The sequence below is a fragment of the Macaca nemestrina genome, chromosome 10 (assembly GCF_043159975.1).
Source record: "Macaca nemestrina isolate mMacNem1 chromosome 10, mMacNem.hap1, whole genome shotgun sequence".
Taxonomy (NCBI): Eukaryota; Metazoa; Chordata; class Mammalia; order Primates; family Cercopithecidae; genus Macaca; species Macaca nemestrina.
In genome coordinates this window covers 32,318,810-32,338,565 of record NC_092134.1, presented here as the reverse complement: position 1 = coordinate 32,338,565, position 19,756 = coordinate 32,318,810, and the positions used below count along the sequence as shown (strand labels likewise).

The 19,756-nt window shown below is 39.3% G+C and overlaps 1 protein-coding gene across 6 annotated transcripts in view; it reads left to right on the top strand.

Moving 5' to 3' along the window:
• The window catches only part of LOC105493844 (anoctamin 4), a 380,690-nt gene that overhangs the window by 62,798 nt on the left and 298,136 nt on the right, over window positions 1-19,756 (top strand). The window lies entirely within an intron of this gene.

Here is a 19,756-nt window from a genome sequence, read left to right as displayed (position 1 = left end):
ACGTGTGAGTTATGTTGAGTCTGCTGTGGGCAGCTGTGCTTTCTGCACCTGCCCGAGTGGGTCCGGGATGACCCTATATCTTGTGGGGTTTACAACTTGGGCAGAAACATTCTCAGCAGGAGGAATCCTGTGCTGGCAGACGGAGTAGACTGCATGACCTCATTGCTTCTTTTCCTTCCGAGTCTCAGGATACCCAGTTCTGCAAACCATATTTTGCAGGCTCTTCAGAGAGTGGTAGGGCAGTGATGACAGGAACATTTTTGAGTTGGCAACATAGTTTTGTCCTCCTGCTAGGAGATAAAATACTTTGAGGTTATTAGAATGGTTAGACTTTTCTAGGAGAACATAAGCAGGTTTCTGACGAAGACTATGGATGTGGCAGATTGTTTATTCCAGGGCATTACTCTTACAATAGTGCTCTAATTTTTCACCTGGTCTCCTGAGGTTTGCTGCAAAGAGCACCACAACTTCAAGTCTATTACTGGCGGCTTCTTGACGCCCAAAGGAAACCAAGAACATTTTAGTAGTTTCACTCCTGTGCACTGCAGGAGTCTCTCTTAACAGGGATTTTTTTTTTTTTTTTTGGTAGCAGGTGTGTCGAACTATTTTGATCAAAGCATCATTCCAAAGAATAGCTTCACAGTTGTAATTATATTGTTATTTTCAAGTCTTGGACTGGAGGTGGGTTATCTTATTTGTGTAGGTTTTCCAATTCTGGTCCATTTCACTCTAGAGAGGGTTCTTGCCAAATGTAATTCGGTCTCTGATTCATAAGATACTGAACTAATACAATGTGATTTTTTTGATAAGTGAGGGGGTAAAACCTGGGGTGAAATTTCCGGTCTCTCCTCCTGCTGATTGGGAGTTTGGAATGTAAAGTTCCCTAACTGTCTTGCTCATTTTCACTACTTTTATGTCCACTGTTCATGTGGATTTTTCTTAAAATAGTGGTGATGACATCAGACATATGCCTTTACCCTCTTCTCTGGGTCCAAAGTAGATGCGTTTGTTGTTCTGTTTTTGTTTGTTTTCTATTTCAGTGAAGGGTTCCTTGCATGTGTAAAAGCATCCATTTAAATAAAAAGCAAGAATTTGTAGATGTTTACATGTTAGCACTGTTCAAGAGTAAAACCAGCATAGAGGTTAACAGCAAAAAAAAAAAAAAAAAAAAAAAGTTCAAAACAATTTTTAAAATATTATCAGCTTGGCTTAGCTGTTCTAATACCCACTCTTCCCTACACTCGACTGTGGTTCTTGGCAATACTGTATTGTAATTTGACTGGCAGACTTCTCTGCTTCCTCTTTCATTCTTTAATGTGTAGCTGTTTACTTTCATCCATAATGGTGTGTTCGTACTTTGCTTAATCTTTTTTTCTCTTTTTCTAATTGAAAGGATTTTATATAGTGCCTGGCATCTCAACTGAAGATACTCATTAAGATGGAAAGAGTTAGAATCAGCTTGGGTGTCATGGAAATAGACTCAGTATTTCTCATTGCAGGCAATTTCAGAATCATTTAGAACATATTTCATTTTAATTAGTAGCAACTTTAGCCTTGAGAAAAAACATTATTTAGGTTTCCTTTATTTTGCTAAGCAGATTGTTTACCTATGCAATCAGGATTCTATATATATGTGCAATTATTTGTATATATATATGCACATATACAAGCACGTACACAAATGTACTGTTGTTTGTCCTGTGTCAATTGTATATACTTAAAAAAAATAGTTGTAGCATGCCTATTTAGAGAACAGAAGGAAAATTCCTCAGATATTGCTTTAACTGGCTTTTTTTTTTTTTTTTTTGGTAAGGATTTCCCCGCTTCCTAGACCTCATTTCCAGATAATGCCTTTAAGAATTTCTTTGAATTGGGAGACTGCATTCTTCAGCATTTCCTTGTCTCACAGCATGGTGTAATGTTAATTCCTTTGCAGGGTCTCTGAAAGCAGCATAGAAAACTACTGCAGGAAAAATTGGTAAAAGCTGTACTGAGTGGAGCCTGTAGCCTCTTGGTGTGATGAAGTCACTGCAACATTTTCTATGTATTTATTTTGCTGCTATGCATTGCAACTGATTTTGCTTGCAGACTTAGCAAGTTGAAGTTATTTAAAATGGGTCTGGAAGCACCTAGATTGGTGTAGATTCAGTTACTCTTTTTTTTTTTTTTGACACTCTTTAATTACAGCTATCATCAAAACTGTGCTTTCACTGTTTCTTTTGGTGGTGGTTTAATTTGAAACTTGCAGCTTAAATTATGAACCAAGTCTCCATTTTAAAATCCTCTTGCCTTCTGCTTTCTCTCTTCTTCGCTTTTGCCATTTTGTATATGTGAACATGCCTACATGTACACAAACTCAGACAGTGAAAAGTGTATGACAATTAATGAAGAGTTGATTACAGCTTTTCTTTTAGTATCCCAACTCCAAATATTCAAACTATAATCATGTAACTGAGGGAGGAAATTGTTTCTGTTAATATAAATATAACCTCATACTTCTGCAGGCATTCTTGTCATCGAAACTGTTTTCCATAGTTGATTACCAGGACCAGAAATAGAATCTATTTTGCATTTTAGTTAATGACATTCTGGATCTGTCTAGGTTGGACTGCCCTCAAGCCTTGATATGTTTACTGCCTAAAAGGTCTTTGTGTTAAGAGGGGGAGTTTATGGGTGTTATAAAGTAAAATCATTTGATTATGTGATACAGCCTTTCTTTGGTAACTGAATGAACCATATCATTAGGATGTTGGCTGAATTTTTATGTTGCTTTTCCCAATATTATTAAGCCAATATAATCCCTCTTACCATCTCTTTGAGCCCCTTTTACAGAGCACAAAGAGTTAGGTGTGACTCCCACATGAGGCTTCTTAGAGGGAAGACTGTTCTTCAGCAGAGATTCAGAACTACTTCTAGCACCAGCTCTGGTGATCTACTTTAAAGGAACTTGCAATTCAATTGGCAACTCAGGAAGATTGTATAAAATAGGAGAAATGCTTCATGAACTGTGTTGAATACTGTATTTTTGTTCTGTGCCTCCCTACTAAATTCATTTAGGACTGTCGTTACGAGATCAGTTTTGCAGGAAAAAAAACATGTCCTCAGTAGCATAATAATCTATGCAGACTGTCATAAATGTTTATGTTGCAAGTTATACTTCTTAGGAGGTAGAGGGAGATGGCAGAATTTTGGAGGAGAACCAAATCACAGCCCCAAAATAATGCAAGACGAAAGGGGAACGTTCTTCCTATGTTTAGCATTTAATTCTCCAGTCAGGCTGTTTGCTCTTAAGTCTGAAGAGCAAAGAAATGCAAAAACACACAATGACAGGTTTTGTGGGCTTTTTCTCTAATAGAAATCTTTAACCCTTAATTAGGCATCTGCTGACTGACCTTTTGGTGTGTGTGAGCCAGCAGCCATTCTTATAGAAAGCAGACATAATGTAATACAGTAGGAATTCAGTTACTTACATCTTTCCTGTTGGTCCACCATGGGGGACCTCCTGTGAGTGTCAGAGAGGGAATGAGTGTCTGGAGACCATCAGAGACCACAGCCAGTCACAGAGAGATATCTTCAAGCTCCTTGGATTCCAGTTCAACCCCCCCCCCCCCACTAACTGGCTGTGTGACTCAAATTCTGTATCTGCTACATGAAGCTTGGACCAGATAATCTCAGAGGACTGTAACCCAGCCATTAAAAATTTTGAAGTATTAGTTCACTTCTGTTTGCTACTAGATGAATGATTGTTTCTAAGACAATTGATCCATATTAGACATTCCTCAAGGGAGTAGGCTGCACCTTCCTTTGACCCTGCAAAGCCCGTAGAACTGTGACAGTGACATGAACATCAGAGTTACTCAGAAAAGTGTGATCATGGTACCCTTCATGAACAGGGCAAATATGTATATGATGACTATCTGCTTATCCTGGCACATTTTGGGAAGTCTCTTGTGATTATCAAAAGGGACCTTGGCCAGGCACAGTGGCTCATGCCTGTAATCTCAGAACTTTGGGAGGCTGGGGTGGGCGGATAACGAGGTCAAAACATCGAGACCATCCTGGCCAACACGGTGAAACCCCATCTTACTAAAAATACAAAAATTAGCTGGGCATGGTGGCGTCACCTGTAATCCCAGCTACTCGGGAGGCTGAGGTAAGAGAATCACTTGAACCTGAGAGGCGGAGGTTGCAGTGAGCTGAGATTGCGCCACTGCACTCCAGCCTGGCGACAGAGCAAGACTCCATCTCAGAAAAAAGAAAAGGGACCTTAAGGAGCAACTTACCTATCCTCTCATTCCATAGAAGTTAAGGAAGTGATGTGACTTCCCCAGGGCTGGAGACTCACATAGCACCTGGGCAGGATGACTTTAGTGCAAGGTGCATTCATTTACTCAGAACCCTGCTCCATTCCCAGTGTGGGGCCCCTTCCACGATACACAGCTGACACTGTGCCATTCATTGTTCACAAATCTGCTTTGTGGCATCTGTCTTACTGGTGTCCATTATTTCTGGGTTCATTTCATGCAGATTACGTGGCTGTACCAGTCAGAGTGAGTCATATCAAGCAAATGTTTATGGTAATTTGTTTATGCTTGTGTGGAAATGCATTTTTTATGTTGAAATTCTGCTTTTCCTATAAACATTTAAAGAATTTTACAAAAACTATGCATAGTTTTTCCCCTTTGCTTAAACTATTTAAATGATCATTGATTTCTATATAGAGGGAGTGATGTTAGGGAATTAATTCCTTCATCCATTCACTCATTTACCTGTTAACTTACTGAGCACCTATTGTGTCCACCCTAATGTCAAGCAGTAGAGATCTAGTGGTGAGACAGCCAGACACGCCCACTCCTCTTGAGGAGTTCAGAGTCTACTTATACTCCATGGAGTTGGTTGTCTTTTCATTGTCAGTCAGTGTTCTATTTACTGATTCACAGTTTCTCAAAGAATCTGGTTGAAAAATAGTTTGCTTGGGCAGGTTTTTTCCCTGTGGTTATTCCATTGAGAAGTTCTTTTCATAGAAGGGCACCTTTGCTGTCGTTGTGACATATATCTTTCAATTTTCCAAGACATTATTTTTAGCTTCTGATTTTGTGACCTGACTGAACAGAAGAGACAAATTAGCTAAACTTGTTTGCACTGTTGCTGTGATTCATGAAATGACAATTCATGCCTTTGATAAAACTTACCTATTTCCTGGAATCTTAAACTGACAGCCTGGATAGCACAGTGTCCATGGAACAAATCACAGATTAAATACCACACTCCTTGACCTTGTGTATCAGGCCCATAACAGTGTACAGCCCTTGCTTCCTTGTTCTATGTCTGGTTCTGAAGTTCCCTGGAATGCTCTAGGAGTACCAAAACCATTTGCAATACTCAGAAATTTACAGTGCTCTCACTTGCCTCAGTGCCTTTGCACATGCTATTTCCTCTCCTCTCTTCAGACTACACTTTCAAAGCAGATTCGATGTCATCTCCCTTGAAAGTGTTTTGACACTTGCCATCCTTATTGACTTCTTTTGCCCAGAGCTGAGCTAGGTATACCGTCTCTGTTGTTCTGTATCCCTCAGGATCTTACAGACTGTTTGTCTACTTGCCTCTGTCTCTCTCTCTCAAACACTTTTTGTTTCTTAATGGCAGGGACTATATGTTCTGTACCTCAAGTCTTGGTTTAGTGACTACTGTAGAGCAGAGAACCAATAATCCTTGAACAAACAGATGGGAATCACCATCTAAAACCTATGGTGCTGTCGTTGGCAGCTACTGCTCTATGTGGAGAGTTTAATTTTTCAAACCAATGTGACTATGAATTATATACTGAGAAGGATAAAGAGATTGGCAGACATCCTGATGTAGTCCATTAGAAATTCTATTCAAAACCCCAGGAAATGTTTCTGCTTTCAAATGAGTTTCAGTAAAGTAAACAATGAAAATTTATTAAGTGCCTTCTATAAGCATAGCATTGCATTGGGTACCAAGGAATGAAAGTTTTTTTTTTAAAAAGCACAATTCCTGTCCTCCAGAAAGCCACAAACTAGTGAGGGTTTGTCCCATGTGTAAATGACTGGTAATGAGGCTGACTGCTATAAACAGAGACTGCATACTTGCAGATAAGGCAGGGGGTAGAAAGGGCATTCTAGAGAGAGGCACTGGCTTGAGAAGGAACTTAAAGTTATGATGGTTGTGTCAGCAATCAGGTGGCTTTGATGGAACAGGAGCTGGGGGACGGGGTGGGGGGAAGGTGGAAAATGCAAGGAAAGATGAGGAACCTTGTGTGGGGAGACGGGAATGGTATCAGAAGCTCTAAATGCTGTTTATTATTTTTGAAAGTTGGAGGATAGTTAATAGGGTCTGGAAAATGCCAAATGGAAATTTGTTTGGAATCTCTCCTCAGGTTTAATTAAATCAAAAGCCTGTATTCCGCAGGGAAGGAGAGCAGTTGCGCAGTACATAACTGCATAACACGTTTTTTTCTCACCCATCCCTTTTGCCCTTGAGGGTACACTTTGACATTCAATGTCATCACAAGGAAAGGAAGCCAGGAAGTCTAACTTAAATCAATCAGTTTAGACCTGAAGGGAGTTTAGCATTGAGATCACTGAGGTGCCTGTTAACAAACTGTCCAGTGTGTGGGAAACCCCACAGGTCTTTGGTGCTGTATTTCTACTGTAAAATTTTAGTTATTTTTTTTCCTTTGACAAATAACTTTGTGTTATTTACAAGGAATACAGTTGTTGTATGAACCAGTGAGATATGTGTGTGTAAGTTTGTTTCATGTAGGTGAAAAAATGGCTTGGAAAATTCTGTCTGTAATAGATTCAGTTCATCCTCAAGATATTTGATTTCTGCTTACCTTGTCCCTCCTTTCTTTTTCCTAAAAGAATAAGTGAACATATTCTTAGGGAATGGTAAGTTGGTAGGTTTTCTGCATCTCAGAAGTAGATCTGAGCAGATGACTCTCCACCTTGAAATTAATCTAAAAAGATTGAAGAATTTGGAGGAAAATCTCTAGATATATTGACCAGAGCATGAAAGCAAATAAATTTTGCTTGTGGAGTGAGAGACGATGTGGTAGAAAAGAAGCTGCATTCATTCATTCATTTATTCATTCATTTGCTCACTCCACAAGTACTTATTGAGCACTTACTATGTTTCAGGGGCAAGAAACAATAGTGGACAAAACAGTCAACTTCCTGCCTTCACAGAGCTGACATTCTGGTCAGAGTGAGAGGAGGAGACAGACAAACACGTTAGCAAATATGAAGCATGTCAGATGGTGATAAGTGCTATGGAGGGGAAAAAAAATGAAGAATGCTTTGGCTGCTATTATCTTCACATTTGGCTCTCTTTAAAGTTATTTAACTTATGCATTATGTTTAGGTTATTTTCTTCTCTCCACTCATTGTTTTTAGCTGCCTATTTTTATATTTACTTTCTGACAATTCTATGATAAACCACCATCTTGAGGGTTTTTTTTCCCTCCTAGATAAAAGCAGCTTTTCAAATAATTGGAGTACTGTGAACAAAAGTTATAATGAAGCATTTAGTTTTTAAATTGATTTAAAGAAAAGTACTGTGGACATCAAAGCCCATTAGTATTTTTCTCATGAGAAAAGTTGTCAGAATTTAGAGGAACATGGGTTGGAAATGGATCTGTACCTCACTTGACTCTGAGAGGAGCGGTTTGAGGTGTTCTGAGAGGATGGGAGCTTGGAGTATAGGGAACTCCAACCCCAGGAACAGAGAAATGGTGGGATCACCCACGAGCACAACTCATTTAAAGAAGAGATGGGAGTGGATTAGAAAGTGAACATGCAAAAATTGAGCAAGGAATTTCTCTTTGGGAGGAAGGGAGGTAGGGAGGATAAAACCAGTGAGATAAATGTCAGTGAATAAACAACATTTACAGAAGCAAGGTCTGCCCAATGTAGAACATCTGCGTGAGCTGGTTAGTGGAAATGGTGCCTTGAGATAAAAATCAATATTTAGGGATTTCCCAACATTCCCATCCTATATTTTGTGGGATCTTTAATTCAGCATCAGTGTTCCATTTTACTGCAAGCAAGCCTTTAGTCAATACTTTCTACCTTGCTTCTAAAATAATTAGGATTTAAAGGAAAACGTCTCCTAGCGGTGGAGTGCCTGGGCTTTGGGGCAGACATTGTACCCATCCTTACTATGCCACTTACTCACCTTTGGACCTTGGGCAAGTTAGCTGGTCTCCTTGTGCATCATTGCCCTTGATTATAAAAATGAGATTAACTAATAACCCCTACCTCAGAGTTGTTGTGAGTGATAAGTGAAATAGTCCATGGAGAGCCCTTAGCACAGTGCCTGCAAGATGATTGCATTATCTAACAATTGTTAACCTGTTATTATCATTATTTGTCTCTCTGGTGTTAGTGGTTTAGATAAGTTCTCATATATATATGTATTTTCCCCCTTAGCAGAGCTTTTTTTTTTTTTCTTCAACTTTTAAGTTCTGTGGTAATGTGCAGGATGTGCAGATTTGTTATGTAGGTAAACGTGTGCCAGGGTGGTTTGCTGCACAGATCAACCCACCACCTGGGTATTAAGCCCAGCATCCATTAGCTATTCTCCCTGTTACTTTCCCTGCCCCCACTGACAGGCCCCAGTGTGTGTTGATCCCCACAGTGTGTCCATGTGTTCTCATCATTCAGCTCACACTTATAAGTGAGAACACGTGGTGTTTGGTTTTCTGTTCCTGTGTTAGTTTGCTGAGGATAATGGCTTCCAGCTCCATTCATGTCCTTGAGAAGGACATGATCTTGTTCCTTTTTATGGCTGCATAGCATTCCATGGTATATATATATATACCACATTTCCTTTAGCCAGTCTATCTTTGATGGGCATTTAGGTTGGTTCCATGTCTTTGCTATTGTGAACAGTGCTGCAGTGAACAAATGCATGCATGTATCTTTAAAATAAAGTGATTTATATTTGTTTGGGTATATACCCAGTAATGGGATTGGTGGGTCAAATGGTATTTCTGGTTCTAGGTCTTTGAGGAATTGCTCCACTGTCTTCTGCAATGGCTGAAGTAATTTACACTCCCATCAACAATGTAAAAGCAATCCATTTTCTCCACAACTTTGCCAGCATCTGTTGTTTCTTGACTTTTTAATAATCACCCTTCTGACTGGCGTGAGATGGTATTTCATTGTGGTTTGATTTCCATTTATCTAATGATCAGTGATGCTGAGCTTTTTTCATTTGTTTGTTGGCTGCATGTATGTCTTCTTTTGAGAAGTGTCTGTTCATGTCCTGTGCCCACTTTTTAATGGAGTTTTTTTTTTTTCTTGTAAATTTGTTTAAGTTCCTTGTAGACTCTGGAGATCAGACCTTTGTCAGATGATAGATTGCAAAAATTTTCTCCCATTCTGTAGGTTGTCTATTTGCTCTGATGATAGTTTCTTTTGCTCCTCAGAAGTTATTTAGTTTAATTAGATCCCATTTGTCAGTTTTTGCTTTCATTGCAATTGCTTTTGGCATTTTCATATGAAGTCTTTGCCCATGCCTGTGTCCTGAATGGTTTTGCCTAGGTTTTCTTCTAGGATTTTTATAGTTTTTGGTTTTGCATTTAAGTCTTTAATCTATCTTGAGTTAATTTTCATATAAGATGTAAGGAAGGAGTCCAGTTTCAATTTTCTGCATATGGCTAGTCAGTTCTCCCAACACCATTTATTAAATAGGGTATTCTTTCCCCATTGCTTGTGTTTGTCAGGTTTTTTCAAAGATCGGATGGTTGTAGGGGTGTGGTCTTATTTCTGAGTTATCTACTCTGTTCCATTTGTCTGTGTGTCTGTTTTTGTACCAGTACCATGCTGTTTTGGTTACTGTAGCCTTGTAGTATAGTTTGAAGTCAGGTAGCGTGATGCTTCCAGCTTTATTCTTTTTGCTTAGGATTGTCTTGGCTATTTGGAGTTTTTTTTGGTTCCATATGAATTTAAAAAGTTTTTTCTAATTTTGTGAAGAATGTCAATGGTAGTTTAATGGGAATAGTATTGAATCCATAAATTACTTTGGGCAGTATTGCCATTTTCATGATATTGGTTCTTCCTATCCATGAGCACGAGCATTGATTTTTCCTAACCGTTTGTTTGTTTCCTCTCTTATTTCCTTGAGCAGTGGCTTGTAGTTCTCCCTGAAGAGGTCCTTCACTTCCCTTGCTAGCTCTATTCCTAGGTATTTTATTCTCTTTGTAGCAATCTCTTCTTCCTGTTTGTGATTAATGATTTTAGGATAAATCTTTTTGGAGGGATCTCACTTTATTTTTAATTCAGTCTCTTAGATAGTTATTATAATTTGGAATTTACTTAAATTGTAAGTCTGTATCACAGAACCTAAACAGTGGAATTGGAGGACCATGTGGCCACAAGGTCCCTGGGAGGAGGACCCACTAGTCACAGTAAGTGACGTTGTGGCAGGAAAAGAGAAATGTAAAGTGGAGGAGAAAAGGAGCAAGCTAACAGTAAATATGATCAATGTTCTCCTTCTCTGTTGACATTCAGGATGGTTTAGGGATGAAGGCTCCTTAGGTGGTATGTAGTGTAGACAGGCTACAACTTGCAATTTCCTGGAGGAGAGTGTAATTTGTGTAAACAGGGACAGGAGGCTAAGGAAGAATAGTTAGGTGCCAGTAAGTTTGTAGGAAAGTATTTTAAAAGTGGAATGCTTGGGTCACAGGGTATGTGAGTTTAAAAATTCTGATGGCTCTTACTGAATCACCATTAACAGAAGTGTGCCAGTTTACACTCCCATCAGTAATTAATGAGAATGCCTGTTTCCTCACACTTATGCCCACTAGCAAACATTTTCATCTTTGCTAATCTGCTGGGTGAAAAGTAGCATCTTATAGTTTAATTTGAGCATCTTTTCATGTGTTTACTTTGTATTTTCTTCTTCTATGAGCTAACTCTTTGCTCATGCCCTTTGCAGGGCCGGTTTCAAATATTGAGTTTTGATTTTTATTTTTAGGAGCTGTTTTTTTTTTTTTTTTTTTTTTGACAGTCTCGCTCTGTCGCCCAGGCTGGAGTACAATGACATGATCTCAGCTCACTGCAACCTCTGCCTCCTGTGTTCAGGCAATTCTCCTGCCTCAGCCTCCTGAGTAGCTGGGATTACAGGCACCCACCACCATGCCCAGCTAATTTTTGTATTTTTAGTAGAGACAGGGTTTCACCATGTTGGTCAGGCTGGTCTTGAACTGCTGACCTTGTGATCTGCCTGCCTCGGCCTCCCAAAGTGCTGGGATTACAGGTGTGAGCCACCGCGCCCGGCCAGGAGCTCTTTATATACTAGAAAAATTCACATTTCCTTATGATTCTTTTTTTACCAAATTTTTCCCTTATTTTGTCATTTGTCTTTGATATTGTTTATAGTATTTGAGACATAATACATTTTTATATAAAGTTGTCACATGTTTCTTTTGTACTTTCTGGGTTTTGTGTAATGATCAGAAAAGCCCAACCCGCTCTGAAAACTCATGCTTCCACAATTTCCTTTTGTATTTTTATGTGAATAAAATCATACTTATTTGATTCATAATTATTTTAGATTAGTAATGGAATAGAAATTCCATTTTATTTTGCCCCAGCAACTCCCTAGTTCTCTCCAAACATTTCATGCTTGATGCATCTTTTCCTTGCTGGCTAGGTGGTGACTCTTGAGAAATATGATTTTTATTGGGCCAAGGCGAGAGTGACATGGAAGGGTATCATCATCTATGAAATCCCCTTGTGTAGTTAGAACTATTTTTGGAGAATCTGCTCCGTTTTCTTGACTTCCAGTTTGTTGCAGTCCCACACTGTGTTAATCACTCTAGTTTTATGAATTTTAATATATGATATGGCTAGCCTCACCCTTATTACTCTTTGTTCCAGGTTTTTTTTTTTAATCTTCTTACATGTTTATTTTTCTGAATAAACTTTAGAAATTGTCTCATTCTAAAAAACAATCATGTTTTGGATATAAGGGTTAAATTAAATTTATAGCTTGATCTAGGGAGATTTTTTTTTTTTAACTTTTAAGTTCAGGGGTACAAGTGTGGGTTTGTTACACAGGTAAACATGTGCTAGAGTGGTTTGCGACACAGATCAACCCATCACCTGGGTATTAAGCCCAGTATCCACTAGCTATTCTTCCTGATGCTTTCCCTCCGCCCCTGCCCTGACAGGCCCCAGTGTGTGTTGTTCCTCATAGTGTGTCCATGAGTTCTCATCATTCAGCTCCCACTTATAAGTGAGAACACGTGATGTTTGGTTTTCTGTTCCTGCGTTAGTTTGCTGAGGATAATGGCTTCCAGCTCCATCCATGTCTATCCATGTCCCTGCAAAGGACATGATCTTGTTCCTTTTTATGGCTGCATAATATTCCATGGTGTATATGTACCACATTTTCTTTAGCCAGTCTGTCATTGATAAGCATTTAGGTTGATTTCATATCTTTACTGTTGTGAATAGTGCTGCAATGAACATTCACGTGCTTGTGTCTTTATGGTAGAATGATTTATATTCCTCTGGGTATATACCCAGTAATGGGATTGCTGGGTTGAATGGTAATTCTGTCTTTAGGTATTTGAGGAATCACCACACTGTCTTCCATAATGTCTGAACTAATTTACACTGCCATCAACAGTGTATTAGCATTCCTTTTTCTCCACAACCTCACCAGCATCCTTTATTTTTTGACTTCTTAATAATAGCCATTCTGACTGGTGTGAGATGGTGTCTCATTTGATTTGCATTTATCTAATGATCAGTGATGTTGAGCTTTTTTCATATCATTGTTGCTACATGTATGTCTTTTGAAAAGTGTCTGCTCATGTCCTTTGCCGACTTTTTAATGGGGGTGTTTTACTTGTAAATTTGTTTAAGTTTCTTATGAAAGCTAGATATTAGACCTTTGCCAAAGGTATAGTTTGCAAAAATTTGGGAGAATTTTTTATGATACTGAACCAACCTATCCCCACACAGGGTATATGTTCCCATTTATTCAGGTCTTCTTTTGTGAATCTTCGTAGTTAATGTTTTAAGGTATTCTTCCTATAGATCTTGGCACAGTATTTTTTTTAAACATTATTTGACATGGTTTGTGATAAGTACTTGTTTAGTCTTCACATATTTCCAGAAGTATTGAGGGGTGAAAAAGGAATGGAAATGTTTCTTTGACACCATGAAGTAGATTACCTGGGGAAAAATATTGAAACTTTGCATAAGTAAATGTGATTGATTCATTTTTTCTTTTATCTTTTCTGACCCTATATTTCGAATTGTTGATCTAACTATAAAAACGTATTTGTTTTAAATTTGCAATTGAACTTAATAAATGTTTTTCACACCCACAAATTCAAAACACCAATTGCTGAGATCCTTTTGCAAAGTGTTGCATATCATTGTCTTACATTAATTCATTTGACTATTAATTAATTAGCTCAGTAAGCACTTAATGAACACTATAGACCAAATGCTAGAAATATGAAGACTAATAAGACATGATCCCTTTCATTGAGAGGTTTGCTGTTTACTCAGAGATTGACATGAAAACAGAGAATTATAATAATATAAGGTAATGTGCTTTACACTCTGGGAGGCCAAGGCGGGTGGATTTGGATCACTTGAGGCCAGGAGTTCCAGACCCACCTGGCCAACATGGCAAATCCCATCTCTACTAAAAATACAAAAGTTAGCTAGGTTTGGTGGTATGCACCTGTAATCCCAGCTACTCTGGAGGCTGAGGCAGGAGAATTGCTTGAACCCAGGAGGCTGAGATTGCAGTCAGCAGAGATAACCCCACTGCACTCCAACCTGGGCGACAGAGCAAGATTCTGTCTCAAAAACAAGGTAATGTGCTTTCATGAAAATAGGTGCAAGGCAGAGTTGGAACATGGAGTGGGAGAGCCTCAAGCTGTCCTGGGGCAATCAAAGAAGGCTTTACTGAGCAAGCAGCATCTGAACTGAAAACATTTACATGAGTTGCTGCCAGGTGGGCAGAGCAGAGGAGGTTTCTCCAGACAGAGAAACTATCAAGAGCAAAGGCACTGGGGCATGAATCAGCTACAAGTTATTCAGTCTGTGGGGCTTAGGAGATTAGGTTTAGCCAGTAGGCAGCTACCAGATCTCAAAAGGCTTTATGTGACATGTGCAAGAGGTTATACTATATTCTGTAGGCACTGGAGAAAATTGTGAGTAAGAAAAGGTCAGATTGTAGACTACATAACTCTGGTAGCCATATGGAGAGCAAATTAGAAGGGTATGGGTATAAAATCAGGAATACTAGTATGGAGATTATAACAGTGGGCCCAGTTAGAGACTGGTTTCTCTTAAACTAGGACAGTGACATTAGGAATGACAGAGAGCCCCTATGTAAGATTTATTCATGCAACAATTATTTATTAGAATCACCTGTATGCTAGGCTCTGTGCTGGATGCTAGGTATGCAGCAGTGTGCAAGACAGATATGCTCCCTGCTCCCAAAGACATCCCATTCAAATGGAAGAGCCTGATAAGGTGATATGTAAGTTGATATGTTAAGCAGTGATATATGATGAAGCAGAATGCAGCAGGATGAAAGGGAAAGGGAAGGTGGTTAGGAGTATGCTGATCAGGATAGTCCTCTGGGCAAGGTGATGTTTGATCAGGACCTGAGCTGGGGAGGGAGGGAGGATATGAGTCAGGGAAATGGTGTCCAAGCAGTGGGAAATGGTGTCCAAAAGAGAAATGGTGTCCAAAAGAGAAATGGTGTCCAAAAGAGAAATGGTGTCCAAAAGAGAAATGGTGTCCAAGCAGAGGGAACAGCCAGTGCAGAGGCCCTGAGAAGGGACTGTGCTTGGCATGGTTAAGGAATAAAGAGAAGGCCGAAAGGGCTAGAGCAGAGTGGTGGAGGAGGTGGCTTAAGTATTTAGATTTTATCCAGAATGAGATGGGGAGCCAGGGCAGTATTTCACATACAGCAGTAGCATGATTTGACTGGCAGCCTTGAAAAGGATGTCTCCTGCTGCTGTGGGGAGAATAGAGGGAGTCAGGGTGTAAGTAGGTCAGTTACAAAGCTGGTGCAGAAGTCCAGAAAGGGAGGTGATGATGGACCAGGATAGTGATTCTGGAGGTGGTGAGAGGTGATAGAACTATGGATCTGTCTTGATCCTGGTACTGGAAGGTTATAGCAAGGTGTGCATAGGAAGTAAAATGGGCAAGTGTAGATTAGATAACTGCTAACTGTAGACATACAATATTTTAAAGGGAGATGAGGGAAGAACAGCCAGGGAGGGTCACTTTAGCAAGAGCAGTCCATATGGCCAATATGATGAGTGCACCATCATGAACTCTTGCAGGCTAAACTTTTATTATTTGTATACTTGTGAGCCACACTGGATTGTGTGACATGACTAAATGGAGAATTCCTGAAATTGCCTCTGGGAGGATGTGTTAAATAGGGTCAATCAGAAGTATGTAAATGGTGTCTACTCTTGAGCAATAAAATCTATAGAAGCCACACCTAAATTTAGCTTTAAGCAATTTCAGAGCCTGAGAATTTTCAGGAAATAGTAGACAAAGCCCTGAAAATACAAGAAATTGGCATCCTTGTCGGACTGACATGGGAGAGGAGTAATTTGCGGGCGGGCACAGAAAAGGACTCACACATCATAGATCTTGGGAATACGGGGTCACTGAATTAAATACGGCTGAAAATTATAAATAACCTCACATATCCAGTTGCTTTTAGCTAAAATCAAGAGAAAGGGCTTTCTAAAGCCTAGATACTTTTTTTCCATTAGCAAAGGGTTATAAGATGTTCTGGAGACTTTAGTCAGGCTAATTCTGTTATCTTTGGAAGATATTCTTGAGTGATGCAGTGCTGTTAGTTTCAAATAAGTATATTTTTGTAAATCAGGTGATGTTATATAATGAAACTGACATTTGTAAAAGTTTTTTATGGAACCCAGCCAGGTGCCCCTTTTGTCAGACCCTGACTTTTGAAGGATTTTAGGCTGCTTATAAGGATTCAGAGCTCCCCTGCAAAACTGATGTTGGAAACCATACCCACAGTCTGCACCAGTCACTGTGGACTGGATACATTTCCACAGTATAAGATGAAATCAGAACTGAATGAGAGTAGCCACTGTTCTCTTGGCCATACCTGACCAAAGGTTCTAGATTGACACAGATTCTTATTCTTTAGTTAACTGTACAGTAAACCATGCACAGTCCTCATTGTAATTAGGTGGGTTCATTCTTTCTTAATTTTACCTGCTGTTGTCGTCATAAATCACAAAGTTAAACAACTCTTCAGTCATTATTGTAGCCAGAGTGATGGATAAGATAGACTCCCCTAAACCATGGTAATCAATGTAAAACTTTTCTCCTCTTGCCCCCATAGTTAGCACTAACTGGCCCCTGTTTTATATAACCTTATACAGGCTTATGTCATAATGCTAATGATATACCACATGTGTGTACACATATACACATACCTACTCACATATACACATACACACACATATATGTGTACACACACACACACACACACGTGTAATTCCTCTCCTCTCCCCCACAGACTGTAGTAGGCACTTTGAATCATGAGTCATTCTTATTTTCCTTTTAATTATTAACACTTAGCTCAGCATCTGGCATAAAGTAGGAGCTCAAAACATGGTGGTTGATTAAAATCTAGAACTGGGTTTTGCTTTTTGTTGTTATTGCTTTGTTGTTGTTCTGTTGATTAAGTACTCCTGTACCTAGTTTAGGTTTGAATTGCTTTAGAGACCCTGATGATTGTGCCTTGTGTTCTTGGTCACTTGATTTTATGTGACAGTCTTCAGCATATTAACAACTCCAAGCTTTACAAAATAGGCAATATTTTATAGGGAAGTAGCTCTGTTGCCTTTCTGGATGTAGAAGCAGCATGAGATTATAGGATAAACTCCAGTATATATGTATTTATGTGTGTGTGTATATATATATATTACCTTATTCATACATAATAATGTGTATACATACATAATAATGTGAAGTAAAAGGAGGTCAGAAGTAAAGAAGAGGTGGGAACAAAATGAAAGCAGGAACACAATTAAATTTCTTGTCAGAATGACCTACATGTAAGATACAGAGGCCACCTTTAAAGGCTTTAAGCTTTCAATCAGCCAGAGGGAAAAGAACAGGCTTGTGGGGGTAAAGATATACAATTTGCTCAGGATGATTTTAACCATACTCTTAGCACCAGCATCAGACAAGAATTTCTCCCAAGAGTCTCCATGAAGAGTACACTGTGTTTTGTTATGAAAATTATCAAGCTTTGCGCCGGGCGCGGTGGCTCAAGCCTGTAATCCCAGCACTTTGGGAGGCCGAGACGGGTGGATCACGAGGTCAGGAGATCAAGACCATCCTGGCTAACACGGTGAAACCCCGTCTCTACTAAAAAATACAAAAAACTAGCCGGGCGAGGTGGCGGGCGCCTGTAGTCCCAGCTATTCTGGAGGCTGAGGCAGGAGAATGGCGTGAACCCGGGAGGCAGAGCTTGCAGTGAGCTGAGATCCGGCCACTGTACTCCAGCCTGGGCGACAGAGCGAGACTCCGTCTCAAAAAAAAAAAAAAAAAAAAAAAAAAGAAAATTATCAAGCTTTGCAAGGCTGATTCTCATAAGACACTTTTGTGTTAATAGCATTGCCTCAAAGCAAAATCTAGCAAAAACAATCAGCAAGGTTCTGTTTAGGAATCTGTTCTCTGCTGGTCAGTTTGACCCAGGGATATGAAAAGTGGGTGGACTACTTGTCTTTAAGCAATCTTTCCTGTGTATTGTTTATCTCAAATAAGGTTTTGAAAATTCTTTTTTAACATTGAACTTGAAGTGGCATTACTCTCCAGCAAATAAGGGCCTACAGTGTAGCTACCATTCTGTGTAGCTAGTTAAGGAGAGACTTGGTGTCCTAGCAGTGTCAAATGAAAGTTGGTGTTAGCATCCGTATGAGGAAGCTGACTTGCCTAGCAAAGACATTTACCTGAATAACAGGTTGCCCTCCTTATTTCCAAGGGAAGCATGGGAGAACCAAGCAGCTCAGCCAGGCTTATGCATAGAAAATTGTTTGGACCCACTTTATTGCTCAGACAAATAGGTGATCCTCTCCAAGGGCTTTAAATCGGTCCTGTTGGGGCAGGGAACCCAAACACTTATTAAAGTACAGAAGGTTTGAAGGGAATGAATTCCCAGAGTCTGGATTGTATGCTCAGTCTCATTTCTCACCTTCCCATTTACAATCCCTCTTTTTCCATTTTAGCAAAGCAAGGCATCCTTCTTATCCATCTCAAATCTTACTATAGTGCATTGTGCAGGGGTGTAGAAACAGCCTGGGCACCAAACAGAGCAGCAATTGGAAATATTTCTTTGCAGAGAAGTATGGTAGTGTGAACAATAAAAGACTTTCCAACATAAACATATGCTTCATTGGGATGAAACTCTGTGGGGAAGTGGGCTGGATATGAGTTAAAGGAGAAAAACTAGCGATATAAATTTTCCAACTGATAAAAAGGAGCTTGAGATTGGTCAGATATCTTAAAAATGGTTGAACGTGGGATATGACAGTTGTGTTTTAAAACCTCAATGTTTGTGTATGCCAGAAATTATATTCTTTGTAATCCTATAAGCTTATGATGAAGTCAACTTAAAACTTCCCTGAGTTGGGGCAGATCTTCAGAAGGGGATACATAGCTTTTTTTTTGTTTGTTTTGAATCTTTGGGCCATGCATGAGCAAACATGTTTGAAGACCACTCATCTACTGCATGTAATATGGCTCTCAATCAGTCCTCTAGCTCTTGCATCGACCTCAAGTGTTAGGTCAGCTTCTAGCTGTAACTCCCCTCCCTGTTCTTACCACTGCTTTATATATACTTTAATATAAGTCTAACAGATTGCATCCATGATTCCTCTACCAAATAGGAAGATCTTTAATTCTTGAAAAGTATATACTATATACTCTGTAGTTTCCGGAATTTTTTTGTGTTGCCTTATGTAAAGGCAAACTTTAAAACAAATTATTGAGATATAATTTACATATCGTATAATTCACTCATTTCAAGTACAAAATTCAATAAGTTATAGTAAGTTTACCAAGTCGTGAAGTCATCATCATAAATCAGTTTTAGAACATTTTTATCACCGCAATACAATTTATCATACCCATTTACATGAACGTTCCTATGTTTTTCTAATGTTTAAGGGGCTACAAGTTCATATGACAAAATGTGTAGAGAGCAGTAAGGATGGAGGAAAACAAGAGGGGCAGGGCCAGAATTTTATCCTTTATGGAAGCATGAATGCTAGTGTCTTCTATTTTTATTTTTAAAAAACCACTCTGATGTTCTTCTCTAGTCCTTATATGTTTTTATTGCTATAAATGTAACAAGATGTTAAGGCAGGACTCTGTCTATCTCAGTTTTGGCTAAGATCCCAATGGCCAAGAATAGTAGAATAGGTTCCCCCATATCAGTTACCCATTTAGAACATGCAAAGCATTGTATAGGAGTTAGTTATTGTCTACTTCATTATATTTATGAGGTTGACATTGGGGCTCTGGTGAATGTGGGGGTGGGAGAAGGGTACTCCATCTTCACTTTAAACCAAGTGAGAGGAATCCTCATTGAGCTTGACATTATCCCCGGGTGGGAGTTTGGGGACATGAGGTTCACCTGAACCTGTGGAAGGCTGTGATGAGAGCTGCCGCTAAGAACAAAGTGGGAG